Below are 18,546 nucleotides of genomic sequence, written 5' to 3'. Positions count from 1 at the left end.
TAGCCTTAAACGTGGCATCACACTGCCACACATGCCATTGCATCTCCAATGTTCTGAAAAATTTCACATTCCTTCCTCTGGCCACCTCCAAACATCAAGGATGGTGAGGCAAATTCCAACCCATACATGCACTGACTAGACTGCTTGTAAACCACGTAAAGCAGGTAACTATTGGGCTCAAATCCCCCTTAAGAAGGGGACTACAATTTTTGTGAAAGCTGCAAGCTCTCTACAGTTCTGAGATGTTTACTCTCAGCTAAATTTAGGGGGATTGCTAAGTTGGCTTAAGGATTCAAACATTACTTAGTGACAACAGTAAACAAATAGAGAGACACCTAAACAGTTGATCTGAATCACACTCCAAATGCTTAAAATATATTCCGGACAGACTGGGGGCAGGGAGGATATGCAGAACTAGCCCAAAATCCATAAAGGAAAAAAAACCAGCTTATCACTGCTGTGCTGTGGCTGTGCTGTGTCTTCTCACCAGTGCATTTTCATGCTCCCAGAATTACAGGCATCCCTTGGCACACCAGTTGATCCCGTGTGTATAATCATAGCACTAGTCACCACCACCACACAGACGAGTTCTCACATGCAAGGGGCTCAAAAAAGTAATGGACCAGCTTATAAACCAAGTATGCTTCAAACTTGAATTTAAACACAGTAGTAGCCTGCTACCATAGAATCACAGAACCATTTAGGCTGGAAAAGACCCTTAGGATCATTGTGTCCAATTGTAAATGACTTGCCTTATGTCAATTTTTGACTGGCAGTTATTTTTAAGAGCCCCAAGTCTTTTAAATGCTCATGTGGCTCTATTACAACTGACTTTGACATGGTAATAAAATCGTGTTACACCAAGTCATTTCTCTGGTGAACAGCCAGAAAAACATCTATTTTCTAAAGAAGCTGTCTGAGGTGCTACAGCTGTTGACATGTTTCAGTACTGTACTCGATGCTAGAACCTCAATATTGTGGCAGTTCCCAAAATAGTGATCTGCAGTAAAAAGACTCATCCCTCCTTCTGCCTTCCATATAGGATGTTGTTTATTTTCAGAACCTCATGCTGCAGTTTGGTCCAATACACAGCACAACTGCTACAGCCATATTTACCCATACGTAACAGCTTTGCCACTGTTGTCTTTTAAAGCAGTTCTGAGCACGCTCCTGCTCTGTGAGCTGGATGTCAGCATCACCTACACCAAGAATGCACCTTTCTCCCCAGAACTACTTGAAGGCAGACAGAAATTTTCTCTCAATGCTTGGGCATCCTGACAAAATTGCAGATATCAGCACTTGAAAATGTTTGTTCTTAGATGCTTTCTGCTTTGTGACTGACACTGAGTCTATAAGCAGAGAGGTTTCAATAGACCTCTATAGCCTGGTGTTCTCACTGTTCAGGCTGTATTCATGTTTTCTGAGTAAGAAGACCACTTTGCATATTTCAGTCTACTTGACTTGGGAGTTTCCACTGGCAAGTACTGAAGGTGTTTCAAGTGGAAACACCTTCAAGTAGGAACTGTGGTTTTCTAAAAGCTCCCTAAAGGGCAGTGAGCAGCTGCTTTCTGTTCTGCTGCTGTCCTGTCTTCAGGCACAGGAAACAAAACCTGCAATATGAACACTATCACATAGCCCTTCCTTTTAATCACAGCACATCTACTGCTAATAGAGGCCTTTATTTAAAAAAAATCACCAACTTTATTGTAAGACTGCTCCCAGTTCAAGTAGTATATTACCTTTTTCTAGCTGCTACTGTTCATATCCAGCTACTTTCAGATAGGATAGCTGGTCACAATTTTCTTGATTTAACAGTACATTGGTAGCCTGATTTACTTTTCTAGTCTAATATATGTAACTCAAATGGAACTATGACCACATCACATGTAATTTTGTTTTACTTGATTGCCATTCTTCTTTCCTCTCTTGTTGTGGTCAGAAGGTCTTTGTAGGCCAGCATATTCACTGATAAACAATATGCTGCTCTTCATTTCCCACAATTTCTGTGTTCTGTCTGGCCTATGCCTATAGTACCAACTGGAAATACAAAGGAAGCTCTGTCTAGCCTACATTTACATTTAAAATTTCATCCTTTTAGTTACTCTTATTTGCTCAATATGAACATTTTTTTTCATTTGAACACTTTGGCATTAAATTTAATTAATTGTTAATGTAACTGCCTTGTAAGAATGCAGGGAGTTGTTTGTTTTATTCCTACAGGTTTTTCCTTTTCCTGTGACCACTGACAAAGAACCTTTAGGCTTGCTTCACTTTCATTTTTCATCTAGATGCTGGCTTACTCCTAGGTTTTGCAGTTCCTACAGCACTTGCACAGTAAAAATTCAGAATAGTCTGATTCACACTTCCTTGATCCTTCAAAGTCACAAATTTATTCCCTTGAAAGACTAAGCTGGGAGAGTACAACTTCTCACACAATACCACTACACATCAGCTGTTTCTTCTCCAGGTATCTTATTAATGTGCTAAATATACATATTTGATAGATTTAAAATCCATTTCAAAGCATTTCTAAGACTTTACACTGTTACTCTAAACCTACCATTAACCTGTCAACACACTGCTGAAATACAACTACAGTTTACCCTACACATGCTTTTCTTTTGGCTTCCTTTATTCAACTTTGTGATATAAGGAATACCCAGATATTCTGCTTTGAATTTATTGTTCTTTGAGGTTTTGTTTTGCAACACTCAGTTCATGATTTCTTGCAACTACATGAGACAATTTACTTTCAAAACTATGCTCACTGTTCAAGTATAAAATGAAAGACTGCCTATGACGAGAAAAATTCATTCTGATTCTATTACCCTGTCCCAGCAGCTGAATACTTTATCAAGGACTTTGTAAGGATCTCTCTTGATACTGAGATGTTGCACTACACTTACACAGCAAAAGGGACGTACTTATTACTGCCTAAGCACATGAGCGTATCTGTCACCTATGCACAGAGACACTTGATTCCCATTGCATCTTAATTGACTATTCACTTTCAAAACTTCCTCATTAAATTTAAATGCAAATCAATTATGCTCAACATTATTAACTTCAAGCCTCTTTTCTCACACAGAGTAAAGCCACACGTCTCTGCAGTCAGTACTTTGTCTCCAACAGCCGCGATAAGCAGATGGTTAGGCAGGAGCTGCTGTGTATAATACCATTATAGCTTCCAAATATTTTTAGCTCAGAGTCCTCCTAAGTCATATGTGATTTCTATCTATTTCCTAAACTTCAGTGAATTTCTCATCCATGAATTTTCCTTGTCTTCCCTTGAGCTCCCACAAATTTTTAGCATTCAGGCTATCCCACACTGCTTCTGTAAGAAGAGAATTCTGTATTTTCATTTTTACAAGTGGGTATAAAGACCTAGCAAAAAAGAAAAGGCAAGGTTAGATACCCAATGCAACTCTCACAGCAACTTCATTTTAAGTCTTTCTCCATCCTGCCTTCAATTAGCTTTTATATGTTTTGCTTTGTCTTTTTTTATTGGCATAATAAATTTTTGTGTTTTACTCAGAGCTCCCCTTCTACTTCAGTTTTTCTCACTTTGCATGAGACAGTTTCTCAGGATGTGAAAAAACACCTTTGTGGTATTATTAATGATGGAAAGCTACTACATGCATAAAGCATGCCTCTGCAACTGTAATGTTGTAGATGTTGCAAATACATACACTCAGCTCTAACACAAAAGGTGTATGTTTGCAGTTGTATCTACCCTAATTAAACACATGAAAATTCAAGGGTTTAAAGCATCTTGCCTTTTCTCATTTTAGTTTTCTGAAACTAAGTAATTTTAAAGATTTGACTTTCCTCTTTTGTCTCAAGACAACAGGATTCATGACTATGAATCCTAGTACTTAATGGATTCTATACTTCATCAGTTATTAATTCAATAATTCAGGGCAAACTGTGGCCATATTTTAGTAAAATAGAAATTAAAACATTTAACCTTTTATATAAAAATACATGTCTGGTTACGGTATCTAAAATTCTCGATAATATCTATTTCCATAAATAAAAAGGAGACACTCATTTTACCACTTCTTGTAATTATCCTTAAGGTTAAAGGACTGAAGAAACATTAAAAGGCTATACAAATTCCAGGTTAAGCTTCTAGAGAATTTCTTGAAGCACAAGAAAAAAAGGGAAAAAAAGAGGTAACATCTACCTTTAGCACATTTTATCACAGATTCGGGAAGCAGGAAGAAGCTCCCAGAAGGTGGGTCAGAGAGTGTGAATTATGTAGTTTCCATACCTATCCTGAGCAAACATGAGCAGATTGCCAGGGTTCAGACACCTCCCTAAATGGCCAACCCATCACAGCAGTAAAAAACCTGCACTTGCAGTTAAGTTCTTGCTTTGTCTCTGAGCAGCATGCCAGGATTGCTCACATACTGTATCAAATGACAACACATTTAGAAACTTCTCATTTGGAGAAATTAGATTAAGCTTAAGTGGCTACATTATTTACTAAGGGTTTAGGTACCGACTTACACAAATACAATATAAAACTGACTTCTTTCCTACTTCATCCATCCAAAACATTCAGCTACAGAGATATGATCACTCCAGAAGACGAAAACCAGTATGACCAGTAGCTTCCTGAATATACCATAAATACAGTTTGGAATTTTTAGAGTATGAATTTGAAAATAATCAATAAAAGCAGTTACTTAGAAATCACTATGGTTCGCTTTTGCACATTTACATTTATGGAGCAAAGATACCAAGCAGAAGACTATTATGGTTCTTTTTAATAATAAATCACTTACAGTTTGCCAGTGATGACCTAAAAAAGTCTTACTGGCTCTTTTTAAAGCACCATTTTTACAAAGTATTCTAAGGGATTTAACAGCACTATAGCAAAACAAGTGCTGTGCTTATTCCTTATTTAGTACCTATGATGAGCTGACAAGAAATATTAAGTAAGGATTAACTTGACAAATGTAGTTCATACACCATTCATAAAATTGCTTAACATTTTAGAAAATATTATAGAAAAATGAACTCCAACGCTGATTGCCAGTTATCTTTGGAGAACATCTAAAATTTCTGTAAAAAATTAAAAATTATTCAGCTGTGAACTACTATATTGCACATAGCACAATGCTGTAGTCATAAAAGAAGAAAAATATAGCAAGACTAGATCTCCTGAGCAGCCTTTGCTGTTTCTTGAACACACAAAGCCCTTGTAAGTTAGTGATATATTATCTCTCCTAGGGCAATAAACAATTAAACACATTCCTTCCTTGATAACAGTAGGAGAAAAAAAACAACCCTATATAAAATTCCCATACCTTTAAAAATTAAGTTTTACAGTATCTGAGGGCATTTTGCTGTAAGATCCTAGATGGTTAATTTATCTGCTTTATCTACTTGTATTCTGCATAAAGAAGCTATCCCAAATTTTGATTATTCTTACTGCCCTTTTCTGTACTAAGTCTAGAAGACAGATCAGTGTGGGAAAATCATATTCAAAGCATGGCCTATGTATGTCATAGATTTTTACTGCAGAATAGTTAATATTTTATGTCATGACCTCTTTCTATTAATACTCAACTCTATTTACTTTTTTTTGACACCTAGTGAAAACTGAGTTGATGGCTTTACAGAAATGTCTGTCAAAAGACTTCCCTGAGCACTAATAGCTGATTTCAAGTCAGGGTTGGGCTTTTTTGCATAAAGTTCTTTTACTCTTATGCATTACTTCACATTCCTAACAATGAGTTTCTATTTTAATACCCATTTGCTGAGTTTTCTGAGAGTCTTCTGACTCAAGACAGTGGTGAAATAAAAAGTCATCAGATTTGTATTACCACTAAACTAGAGAGGGGTTTTGTTCTGCCATCACTGAAACAATTTCATTGAAATACCATTATCTATATTTATCAAAATTGAAAGGACCATCTTCTAAACATCTTCCTATTTTGACTTGAAATGCCCCTCTTAAATCACTTGCCAGCTAACGTGGGCGCTGCTTCCTTTCTGAGTTCTGCATGCACACAGTTTGGATTACCCTTGCTCAACTGAGGAAAACATTAAAACATTTTTTTATTGGCTCTAGGTGATAAGAAAGGAGCAACTCTGCAATGTATGTATATTTAAAACAGCCACTGTGGAAATAAAAATGTAAATCCATGTGTGAGATAACAGAATCATAATTAAAAATACGTTGGCGAGTCCAGGGACCTATGTCAAAGGTTACCCATTCATTGACAATGAAGGTTACAAAGATAGCAAACAGCTTTTTTAGAGACTGAACCCTCTTTCAGCAGCTGGCTTGACATCTGAAGGTTTTCACTGTCACTCCAAGTGGGTAACTCTCATAAGGATCTCGTCATTTTGCATCTGACCTACTGCAATGGTCCTTTCTCTGTCCCTGCTCAATTACATCCATTTAGATACTTCCCAAAAGAGCATTTCCTACTTTATTGTTTTGTCCAAGGCACCACTTTCCCTCCACCTTCTTATCACAGCAATCAAAGCCACACCCATCTACATTCCCACTCCTTTATCACCGGTGGATTCACAGCCTGGTGGTAAGCCTTCAATCATTCCCACTTTAATTTTGCAACAAGGCTTCCCAGGTGAGGTTTCATTTACCGTTAAGTGATTTAATCTACAAAAAGAAGCAATCCCACTCCCCTCTAACTCTCAGGTACATCATTCCTATTTTTCCCATGCGTTTACTTTTGTACTCAATCCAATCTTACAGTGAGCTGATTTGGAAAACACAAGTCCTTACAAAAGAGTCATTTTTCTTCTAGTTTAGCTTCCTAGACAGGCTCACTGTAATGGTGAAATGAGCACAGGAGCCAGTGGAAAACAGGGCCCGCGACTTTGCATTTTGGTGACAGACAGTCCTTGGATCAGGTTTGCTGTAATGTGAAGCCCTTCTCTCAGACTCACCCTTATGCTTTGTAAGCTTAAGTAGCACAGGTACTCCTCTTATCTTGGAACTCTAAACTTCCATGCTGAGGATAAAAATATTTTCTAACTGATGCACAGGAACTAATTCCAGCAGATTACTGTTCCCATCTATCTCTATTGCCTAGCTAAAACCTGTATTATTCTGCAATTGTGAATGCTGGGGAAACATTCTTCATGTCTGTTCCCATGCAGCAGAGGCCATAGCATAATGTTTTACTCTATTTTCATTCTGGTAACTGTTCACTTCAATATAAATCTGTTAAAATTCTATTGAAAATTTAACTGAAATCCAGCTGATGCAAGTCGTCACTAACAGAATCTGAGGGACAAAAAGAGGCATCTGAGGGGGGAAAAAAAACAAACCTGCAACTTTCTGTGCTCTTAATTGTTACTGATTCAAATCCCTGGGCTTTTTTTGATACCTCATCATGGAAAATATGGTCAGTGAAGGTCAAAAAAGCAACTGTCCACACTTCAACAGACGCTAATTTCTAAGTATTAGAAAAGCAGACTTTCATATCAAGGTAGTTCCAGGAGTGAACCAGGGAAGCCACAACACAGCCCACACAAAGGAAGGGCACATTTAAAGGAAGAGAAGCAAGCAGAAGTTAAATTGGAGCTCATGCCACGTCTGCAAATCAGGCCCGTTGACAGAACAGACAGGATGAGGAGAAATGTCCACATGATTATTTGGTACAAGTCATATAACACAGCTGTAGTGACACATGAATCAAAACTGAAAATGGTACCAAGAATATTACACAGTAAGCTTCTCCAGAGCTCTCCTATTTCTCACAGTCTCCTGACCTTTTGGGATGGTATCTTTGAGGGAATTTCTTTGGCCAAGTAAAGACAGACATACAACAATCTAAAAAGCTTTTTTAAAAGGGTAGCTGATCTAACTGCAACTAATTAAATTATGAGATACACCCTAAAAGCAGGACACAAAGGTCTGATCACCAGAGTTACCTGTCAAGTGGAAAATCAATGAGACATGAGTCACACTGGATAAAATGACAGCAACTGCCCTGTCTTTACCTCCAGATCCCAAAAGAGAGGCAAAACATTCTCTATATTCAGAATTCTGATCGAAGGAAAAAATAACCCTTCATGTAACAAGTGAATTTCCAATACAACTGCTTCTGGGCTGGAATTAACCAGAGATATTTTCAGATCATGAGAGATGTAACTGAAATTCATCAATATTAAGAAGAAATTTGTTACCTGGATTGCTGGTGTGAGGTTTTTGTTTTGGGGGTTTTTTTGGGTTTGTTTTTTTCTGAGTTGCAGTGAGAACAACAAAAGACTGCCTACCAAGATCTTAACAGCAACAAATCTGTTCCTGTACACTTGTATAATTTGAATGGTCCTAACAGCAAACTGCACTCCAAAAAGCAATCCATTTATGAGAATAAAGAATTCTCAAGGATTTGCAAAATTCACTTTGGTTCAAGAATTTAGACATCCAAAAATACATGTCTAGAAATCAGAAAAAGACTTCACTTTGGGATGGGAGAGGTGTGGGAAGTTTTATTTGCACTAGGACATCATACAAGGAGTGAATGTTTCTCATTGTCCTTTTCTTCACTGGCTGTCAGATGGCAGATATGTGAAGAACCTTTTTCATCTGAAGTATTTTAGGAATCCTCTTAACAAAGGATCACTGAATTCCCATGATCCAGAAGAATTCTCACCTGATCTCACTTAAGAGAAATTATGTAACTACACTTTAGTCTGTTAGGAACCACTTCCTCACAGATAGATTTAAAAGTATCCATGCACATACGAAAAATAATTGCACTATAGCAGCCTCTACAATAATACTGTGAATAAAGATTTTTTGCAGTCTTTCTGCCTTTTTTAGAATGCACTCAATATAGCAGAATTTCCAGAAAACTGATGCAATAAACATCATGATTCGGCTCAAAAATAAAACCCTAGTTAAAAATAAAAGAACTCCCATAAGCTATTCTGGCTTCTCATTTTGCCTGTTTTCCCAAGGCTTAATAAATAAATAAATAGACCTGAACCAAACAAAGCCAGAAATGTTGACAAGTGAGGATTGAGAGGACCTGAGTACATCTAGTTACCTTTCTTCTTCCTGAAGTCTAGCTTTTAAGGAAATCCCCAAGGAACAGTGCTGGCAACATAGCAAGGCACAGAAATATTGTCAAATCTTTTCAAGTAACAATTAGACAGAATAATTATTAACAAAAGCAATACAATCATGGATCCCTAACCAGTAAAACTTCCCACTAGTTACACTCCAACTTTTAGAGACATGTAGAGAAAGCACAAAGTAAATGAAAAGAAGGTAATGGGTGGAAAAGAAAACATGTACTAATATATTCTAATTCAGAAATTATTAGTAAGATACAATTTTTGAAGTTGCCAGGCTTTTTTGCACTGGAAATAGTAAAATAACCTAAAGCAAACAAACCATGGCATTTGTTGAAAGGTTAACAGTTTTCTACTCCAATCTTTAGTCAGACACCACCTATACACCGCTCCAGCCACCTCTGCAGCAACTGCTGCTCCAAACTCCAGGTTAAAGCAGCCTCTTCCAGGCAGCTGTCTGACAATTGCATCTCAGTTCCAGCTCCTCAGGTGGAGCTTAGGGAATAGGTGCATCTGCCTCTGCCTAAGACTTAAGCCTTTGTGCCCTTACCACACGAGATACCATGATCCCTTTATAATAGGCTACAAAAAAGCCTTTGTACTGCAGTGATACATAGAAGGAAAATCCCTAGAAGACTTAAAATATTTCAGAAAGGGAACAAATTCCTTTTCTGACATCAGCCCAATATGGTGAATAGTGTTTGCATTCTTCCTTTATAGATTTCCAGGTTTCCAGGTATAAGCAAACTATACCAGGATCTAAACCCAGTGCCCTATCAGTTACCAACACTGTTTCCCTATGGTTTAGTCACAATTACCCATCAATTATTACAAAGATAATGCTGATAGCTTGTGCAGTGAAAATACACATAAAGTTTAATCCATTTAACTGGCGAGATGGAAAAAATGTACCAGAAGTCTAATTACAGTTAGGCTATAATAGATTGAAAGCGTCATTTTATGTAAATCCTCTACACTCTTTTTAAATCATCAGGAATGTGACATTTATTGTGCTTTAACCCTTTCCCTAATTCCAGAGCACAGACATATGTGACACAAAGCCTATCCTTCACTTGCCCTTAACCCTGAGGCAGTTTTGTCAAATTTCAAAAACCAGAAATGCCTGAACAAGGTCACACTCGATGTAGGCAGTTGATTTTTAATAGGAAAAAAAAAAAAGCAGAATAAGGTATTTAACTGAATTTAGTTCAAAAAGTTTTACCAAATTGTTCAGTACTTTTAACTCTAAAAAGCTATAACTCATTTGTGTCAAGGTTAGCTCTTCCAGTTTAATCAAATATTTTTAAATCGCCCAAAAAAGTCCCAAATGAGAAATTTTACATAAAACTAGTATATGTAATGGACAGGATACATTTCTGTTCAAGCTTATTTATACTGCTAGTACATAGCAATGAATAATAAAAAATAAAAAAATAAGAGACTGAAATCTATTGCTAACGCATGGAATGCAAACCAATTTTAATAACCAATATATTTATATAACAAACCCTTCAGGAACTTTAAGACTTCATCAGTGGTGTTTAACCCTCAATATACATGTCTCAGATATTAACTGTAATCTCAATTTTACAGAGGTGAAGTTGCATGGTTTGCTCTACTTCAGAGCTTGGAATGCATCTGACTCCCTGGATCATTAGAATTTATCTTCTGAGCAATGCTTCTCTTGAATGAAGTCTTCTTAAAGACTTTGACTCTAGCTCAGTTTCTTTCCTTTGGATCACAAAAACCACCTAAATACAAGTCAAAGACACTAAATCTACAATGAAGGCTCTATTAATGTTATCTTCTGTATTGCATTACAGATGGCTTTAATAAATATTTTATAAAAACCCTTTAATGAATATATTTTATAAAGGTTTTTTTACTAAATCTTACAACTGTCACATCACTAATTTTTTTTCTCTACCATGTTGTTTTACTTTTTTAAATCACAGCCAGCAATATTACAAAAATCTAAAAATGAGGAGAGATCTAATGCTAAGAAGTCATCTTACCTCCTATGCCAAGAACAGAAAACTACACCTCAATCACCTCTGAAAGGAGGTTATTTAACCTTTTCTAGAGCACTTTCAGCAATAGATATCACATTACTTCCCTAAGATATAGAACCCTGTGATTATCTATCCTGGATAGATAATCTTTCTTGGAGCTGGAAAGCTTTTCCTGACATCAAAATCTCTTTTTGTGCTCTTTAGGACTATTATTTCATATCCCACCTAGAGAGAACAGTTTATCACATTATTCTCTGTTCTAAACTTTCCATATTTGAAGGCTATTACTGTGTCTCCCCATCTCTGCTAAAGACTAAACAAGTACAATTCTTTCAGTCCTTCCTTAAAGGTCATTACTGCAACTCTTCTGTAAATACTCTCAGCTGCTCCAAATCTGTTTGAAGCAGAGTAACAAGAACAGAGACACTACATTATCCAAGGCCTTACACTGAGTACTGCAGAGCAACTTCTCTCTCACAGGCAACAACAATACTGTTCATAAATCCCAGTGAGACTCCAGGGTTTTCACAGAATTGTCACAACTCCACTGTGTTAATTTTGTGATACAGCTGCTTATTTACAGAACTGTTGCCCAGCCAAGTGTTTCTCGTATTTATTATTTCTAACCAAAGGTACTGTTCTGTGTTTTTATTTACTGAACTGCATCCCATACAGTTCTGGTCATTCATCCAGTTTTCCAAGACTATTGCACACTAATACTTGTATTCCCTCCCAGACTTGTCCTGTCCAGGCAATTAGTAAATCTGCTTTGTTCTATAACCCAGGCCACAAAACAAAAAAATAAACAGTAATAAATTCAGAAAATACAACTGCACAAGACACACCCATGCCTTCAATCTGAAATGTTCTTAAAGCATTTATTTAATAAGTAATTAAGCAGCATGGCAAAACTTCTCTGACAGTATCTATCTTTGGTGTTTCTAGATTCCTTGGCTATGGAGATAACATTCCTAACTTCAACACTACTGCACAGGCAGAGTATGTTTCAAACACAAACATACACGGGAGGCTCTGTCACTCTCCTCCCTCTTTAATTCATTTCTGTGTGGCACAGTAACCCAGTTGCATAGCTCTTCCAATTTGTACTTTGGGCTATCTCCCTGTTTTTCCTTCCTAAACTTGAGATACTTCAGAGACACTTCAATTCACACAAAAAAACACCCTATCACTAGCACTGAAAAATTCAGCTCTCATATACATATATATATATATATATGTGTGCTAATTAAACTAAAACATCAACAAAAAGCAGGATGTTATAATTTATGTACCAACAGGTAAACTCTAAGGAACACCTTTCCTCTCTGACTTTCAAATTTTCTAACTGAAGTGTTTTAAACTAAGTTATAATCATCCTTTTCAGTCAAAATAATCAACTACTTCTCATGACAAGAGTCTGTTAAAATCCCACTTCTCTACTACTAAGGTATAAAGATGAGCTTTTACAATTCTTACTGATACATTGTCAGCACATGTGCACCCCCAATCAAAACAAACATTTGTGTTTAAATATTGTATTTAAATCTGAACTACTAAAAACATCTTTAAAATCCTGGACAATCAAATTGTCTATCTTGCCAACATTCATATTTCCTATGTCCTGAGATGAGGTTCAAAAGACCAGAAAAACTGGAGAGCAGCTAACAGCAATCTCAAACCTGCTACAAGAAAAATCAACTCTTTTCAGAAGCAACAAGAGACAAAGCAGTCAGCTGTATGCAAAGCAAAAATACTGAAATCCAGTATCAGGTAAAACTTTAACCATGGGGTGGGTGATGGAGCTACTGAAACAAGCAACACAAGGAGGAACTCTGCCATCAAAGGGAATGATCCCTTTGCACTGCGCTTCCAAAGGGCGGAGAATTGGAATCAATGAGTTTTATGTGTTTCTGTGTTTAACTGAATTCATTACAAGTATCAAAAAACACTGAAGTAACTTTAAAGAACAGTTAATGTAAGTTAGCTACCAAGCTTTTGGACAGAAGACACAACCAACTGCCTGTATAAAGAAAAGCAATTAAATATACACTGTTAGCTAATACTCAAATTTTGAACACAAACCATATAAATTATCAACCTATAGTGTATAACCTACACTGTAAACCCCAAGTATTTTGATTACAAAGCTGCACCCCATAAGGGAATCTTTTTAAAGGTCCTTTTGTTTGAAACAAAAATGTCCAATAAGACCACACCATTTAATGTTCAGCTTCACATTTCTGAAGTGTCTTTTAGAGTTACTCAAACAGAAGGTTTTCAGAAAACTGAAACTACCATGATGGTTCTTCTACAACCACAGCAGTTTTTCAATCACAAACCAAATTTACAGTGTTCTTAAAACTGTAAGTGTTTAAGTTTACCAGGAGCAAATTCTTATCAGCAGCAGCTTGACTTCCAGCAAAGAACACTTAATTTGGAAACTGAAAAAAAAAACCTCACTACAGAAGTGAGAAAGTTTCTCAATTTCTGCAACTTCACTCCCGCCTACAGACATGGAAGAATTTTTCTTCTTCAAGGTTTTTAAGGACAAGGTCTACAAATATATCTGTCTGGAATAATCCAAGTCGTTTAAAACCAACCTGAGAGAAAGGGAACAATAGGTCCTACAGTACTACATTTCTAGAACTCTTAGTGCAATCTATATATATATGGATGCAAGTGCCAAGAACTTGATGAATAAATTCTCTCTTGCAAATCTGGTTCCTTATGACCAGAGAGACCCGTATCATCAGTTCCCACATAATGCAAAAACCTCGGCAAAACCAAAACAAAGCAAAACTAAACAGATAAGCCCTAGAGATCTTAAAGAGGGGTTTGGAAATGGGAAAGGTAATTTAAAAGGGGAAAAAAAAAAAAAAACTAAACAAGAAAAAACACATCTGGAAGCAGGGCAGACTGCAAAGACCTCAGTTCCAGCTTCCCCAGTACTTTTAGGAATGTTAAGAAACACAGTTCTAATTTCCCTTAAATAAGGGCAAGAGCACAAGTCTTCCCACTTTGTATCAACCACACAACTATTATTGACCAGAAGTCAACTTAAGTACCTAAAATTATCTGGAAGAAACAGATACAGACAAATGGACTAAAAAAACCCCAACCAACTGAAAAAAATCCACAAGAACTTTAAGTCTCCTGGAAATACTGGGAGTGTAAAGCCTTCATTCTGCATGAGACTATGGACAGCATATCTCACTATGTAATCTCACTACACAAGTATGTTAGAAACACTGATAAACATCAGAGCAGTCACATGCTGTTCAGCTGTAGAACAAAAGCCCTTATTAGGACACATTCCCAAATTCTGTGAAATAAAGATCAAGTTATTTTTGCACATTAAATCCATAATAACACTAAGCCAAAGAATCCTATTTGCTATTTATCTTTTTCCAGAAATGTTAAAAATTGTGAGACAAGACATATGATTGGACTCCACCACTAAATACCTCAGTAATTAAGCTATTTAATACAGCCCCTCACTTAGTAATTATACACTTGGAGTATGCAAAGCAAAGGAAAAATCATTTCACTTAACAGTGGTACAACAGAATTACAACAACTACCTATGATAGACTAAACAACCAGAAACATAAATTATCAGCAGTATTTCAGTGTAAGGTCATTCACTACTGCTCAAGCCTGTAAATTCAAGGCATAGAATTTTTTTTCATGGAATAAACATGACAGTGCTGGAGAAAGCCTGAAACCAAAGTTGTTTAGGTTCTTAACAAGTCACATGTCAAACTGACTTAAATACTAAGCCCTTCTAAGGTAATGGGAAGTTTCTTCAGTTGAGTGACATCTTTCACCTCATAGGTTTTCTTTTTAACATTTTCCCACATACTCTTTTAAGAGATCCATTTTTCTCCCCTGCTGCTCAACACACACTATGGTTTTTTCCCTTACACTTTTTTCCACTTCTGATGAAGCAAATATTACTACTATCATTCCAAAATATAGTAGACTAAGATTAAAAATGCTTAAAGACAAACTACAACAGTACCTTATCAACTTCCTTTCTGAAAAGTTACGTTTGCTTATGTAAAGAATCACATTTTCCTAATCCAAAACCTACCAGTCCCTACTAGATGACCAGCAGCCAGGATGGGAAGCTAGTATCTAACCACAGGTTAGAAATACACCAGAAAAGCATGTTCTTAAAAGGTTCCACAAGTCAGTATTTAATGTAAAATACAGGGTACACGTAGAGCTTCACTTAAAAGCCTCTGTAAACAATCACTATGTAGTGATTAGTACAGCATAATGACAGTATCAATGGAAAATATGCAAGTATATGTACAACCATGAAAGAACTACTACAGTTTTTTTTTAATAACTAGAAACATTTGTAAAATAACACTTGGAACATCAAAGCCTCAAGAACATATTCTTTTATAAAAATTCAGTCTCTGTTATGTGTTAGCCTAGAACCAGATTAGTAAAATACTCCAAGACTACAAAAACTGCCAATGCAACCGGATAATAACAAGGACAGAATACAAAACACCATGAAGAAGAACCATATGCTCTCCCTTAAAAGAGATCAGGATTAGGAGACAAAGGGAATATTGCTGAGCTGGGACACTTGGATGCAACTGGAATAATTTTTCTAAATACAAGAGAAAACAGAACTATATGCTACAAGTTTGTGATATGACGGGACATATATCATAGCCTCCACCGAGAGCAGACTTGGGACGTTAACAGCTCTCTTCTGGACCCCTGCACCCTTTACCATCAGCACCCCTATCCCTGCGGGGCAGGCGCCGCTTGTGCTGCGGAGCAGAAACCCGGCTGAGAGCAGCGGCAGCAGCCCGGGCCGGGGGCGCAGGGCAGGCCGAGCCTGCGGGACACCGCCGGGGGCTCGCGGCCGCAGGGCGGCCGAGGAAGGGCCCGGGAGCTCCGGGAGTGAACACGGGCCGGCAGCCACGGGCGCCGCACGGCCGGGACAGCGCTGGGAACTCGGGGACAACCGGTGCGGGGGTGGCACAGCGGGGGCAACCCAAGGGACTCTGCGGGGCATCCATCCGCGGCTGGCGGGCCTCGGGCGCGCGGACGGGCCGGAGCAGCGCGGGGGAAGCGGCGGGACAGGGAGAGCCCGAGGCGCGGGAGGGAAGGGGGGGCGGCCGCAGGGCAGGCACGGGGTGATGTGAGGTGAGGCGGGGCAGGGCCGGGGGGAGGAGGCGGCGGCGCGGAGCCAGTGGCGCTCCCCCGGGCGTGCGCCCCGCCCGCTCCCGAGCGCCCGTTCCCCGGCGGGAGGGGCGGCGGCTCCCGGTCCCGCCCCCGGCCCGGTACCATTACCCAGCGCCGCCGCCATCCCGCACCCGGCCCGCTCCCGCGGGGGCCGCGCGACCTCGCGAGACTTCCCGCCTTCCTTCCCCGCCCGCCCCCTGCCCCCGCCTCCCGCGGCCCGGCTCGCGCGCGTGCACAGTGCCCGCGCGCGGCTCAGACACAACATGGCGGCCGCGGCGTCGCGCACGTGCCCCGGGGCCGCCGCGCCGGGCGCGCGCACACGTAAGGCCGGGGGGAGGCGGGGCCTCCGCGCACGCGCAATCGGCGCCACCGCGAGCCAGCTGATTCGAACGGGGCGCGCGAGCCGCCACCTCCTCCCCGCACGCGCTGGTCACGTGGGGGCTTCCCCCGCTCGCTCCCTCCTCCTCCTTCCCCCTCCCCGCGCGGGTTCCGAACTCGGCACCGCCCGGGCCCCCCCCCCACCCCTTTCCCCGGGGTCGGGCCCTCACCTGGCGCCCGCTCCTCGGCGCGGCCGGGCCGCGCAGCCCCGCGCCGCTCGCTCCCTCCGAGCCGCCCGCACCAGGCGGCGGCTCCGCACAGCGCCTGCTCCCCTCAGCGCGGCGGCGGCTCCTTCCGCTTCCTTCCCCTCCCCCCCGCGCTGCGGCGGGACCCGCTCCCTGCAGCTCCCCCTGCCGGCGGAGCGCGGCGGCGGCGCGGGCCGGGAGCGTGGCGAGGCCGGGCAGGTGTCTGGCGGGGCGCCGAGGGACGGGGGCGGCTCCGCCACGCGGGCGGCCGCAGCGGAACGGCGAGCGGCTCTGGGCGCCCCGGCCGAGCGCCGGCAGCACGGGAACGCTCCGGGGCTGCCGTGCCGAGAAGGGGACGGGGAGCGCGGCTCGGGGGCGGCGCTCTGCTGGCTGGAGGTGCTCCTGCCCCCGCTGCCGGTTTCGTGCCCCCAAAGCGGGGCTTGTTCGGGTCGCAGCTCCTGAGCCATTTCCAGCGCTGTCTCCCGAATTAGCTCAAGCGGTGCCGCGAGAACAGGCTCCGTGGGGTACTCCAGCCCTCTGGATTATGACTCAAAATTAATCGATTGCGTTTTCAAATTTCTTACTGTGAAGCTGCCTGGTTCTCGGCTCACCGATGTGCTATCACCAAGAGTTAATTACTGCCTACCGCTCGCAGCCTGCTCTAATACATCATTTACCTGTACTCCTACTGACACAACAAAACTACTGTCTGTCTCTAACTATTCTTGAACTTCTCATTGTTTTTTTCCGGAAACACCACAGTTACAATGCATTTGGGAGAGTTTTGTGTAGACAAGAAACAGAGACTCACGTTTTCTGTTAATGCTCATGAAATTCCAAAAACCTTCTCTTAATAACAGTTAACATTTCCAGATTGCTGGAAAATCTTTAGGTAAAACAGTTCTCTGTAACAGAGTGAAGGACTGAAGAATATTTTCAGTTGCTTTTAAAAGTAGTTAGTGACTGTATTCAAGTGATCGATATATTTGTAATGAAAGCACATTTAATAAAATCCAAATTACCCAAATTGCAAGTCTAGCCATACAGACATTCCTTCTGCAGAGTCTGCAGAAAAACCTCAGCAGCTTTTCCACTCTCCCAAGCAGTTCTCACTTTTCCCTACCTCTTGCTGACTTAGAAGTCTTCTGTGATCAAATTCAAAACAACAGAAACCCCACATGAGAGAGAGGGATATTTTCTCTCGGTTCTGTACCACTGCCCTCCCGCAGTCCTGCTCTGCGTGTGCCCGAGCAGGAGCGGTGCTCTCATTACTGCAGGGGCACCTGTGTGCACTAAAGCGCTGTGCCTTGCAATCCATTTAGAAATATGCTCACTTAGCTGAACAGCTGCAATGGCTGAGGATATTATTGTATTGCAGACAAGCGTTAGTGCTTTCACAGGAGAACTGAAGGTTCTGCTCAGCTGCTTCTGAGCAAAATCGATTGGGTGTTTTGATGGTGGGGTTTTTTTTCAGATTCCCAAGGTGCTGCAAAGACGCACTTGAGCAACAGACCTGACCCAATCCAGGGGCTGCTGACAAGGGAGGCAGCACTTCCCCCATCCCTGCCCCACAGTCTTTCCTATGCCCACTCGGCTGCTCATCTACACACACGGTAAAACCAGCTGGATTCTCTAAACCACCAAGAAGCTGTTCCTGTTTCTGGTGTGTTCGTTTTCTTTTAGAAATTAAACTG

At 40.6% G+C, this 18,546-nt stretch overlaps 1 protein-coding gene across 10 annotated transcripts in view; it reads right to left on the bottom strand.

The window, feature by feature from the left end:
- Nucleotides 1-18,270, bottom strand: part of ZZZ3 (zinc finger ZZ-type containing 3) — a 58,402-nt gene extending 40,132 nt beyond the window's left edge. For 2 of the 10 annotated variants that reach the window (XM_086842530.1, XM_086842536.1), the window contains exon 1: nucleotides 16,398-16,501. The gene's annotated coding sequence lies outside the window, so the exon portion shown is untranslated. Of the gene's footprint in view, nucleotides 1-11,081; nucleotides 11,424-15,831; nucleotides 16,333-16,397; nucleotides 16,502-16,837; nucleotides 16,984-17,975 lie in introns of those variants that run through there. The other 8 variants (XM_086842534.1, XM_086842528.1, XM_086842533.1 and 5 more) reach the window with 6 other exon arrangements.
- Nucleotides 18,271-18,546: the final 276 nt, after the last annotated feature.

This window comes from Cyanistes caeruleus, chromosome 9 (assembly GCF_971803275.1).
Source record: "Cyanistes caeruleus chromosome 9, bCyaCae1.hap1.1, whole genome shotgun sequence".
NCBI lineage: Eukaryota > Metazoa > Chordata > Aves > Passeriformes > Paridae > Cyanistes > Cyanistes caeruleus.
The sequence above is the reverse complement of the archived record's forward strand: the minus strand, read 5'-3'. Positions and strand labels throughout refer to the sequence as shown.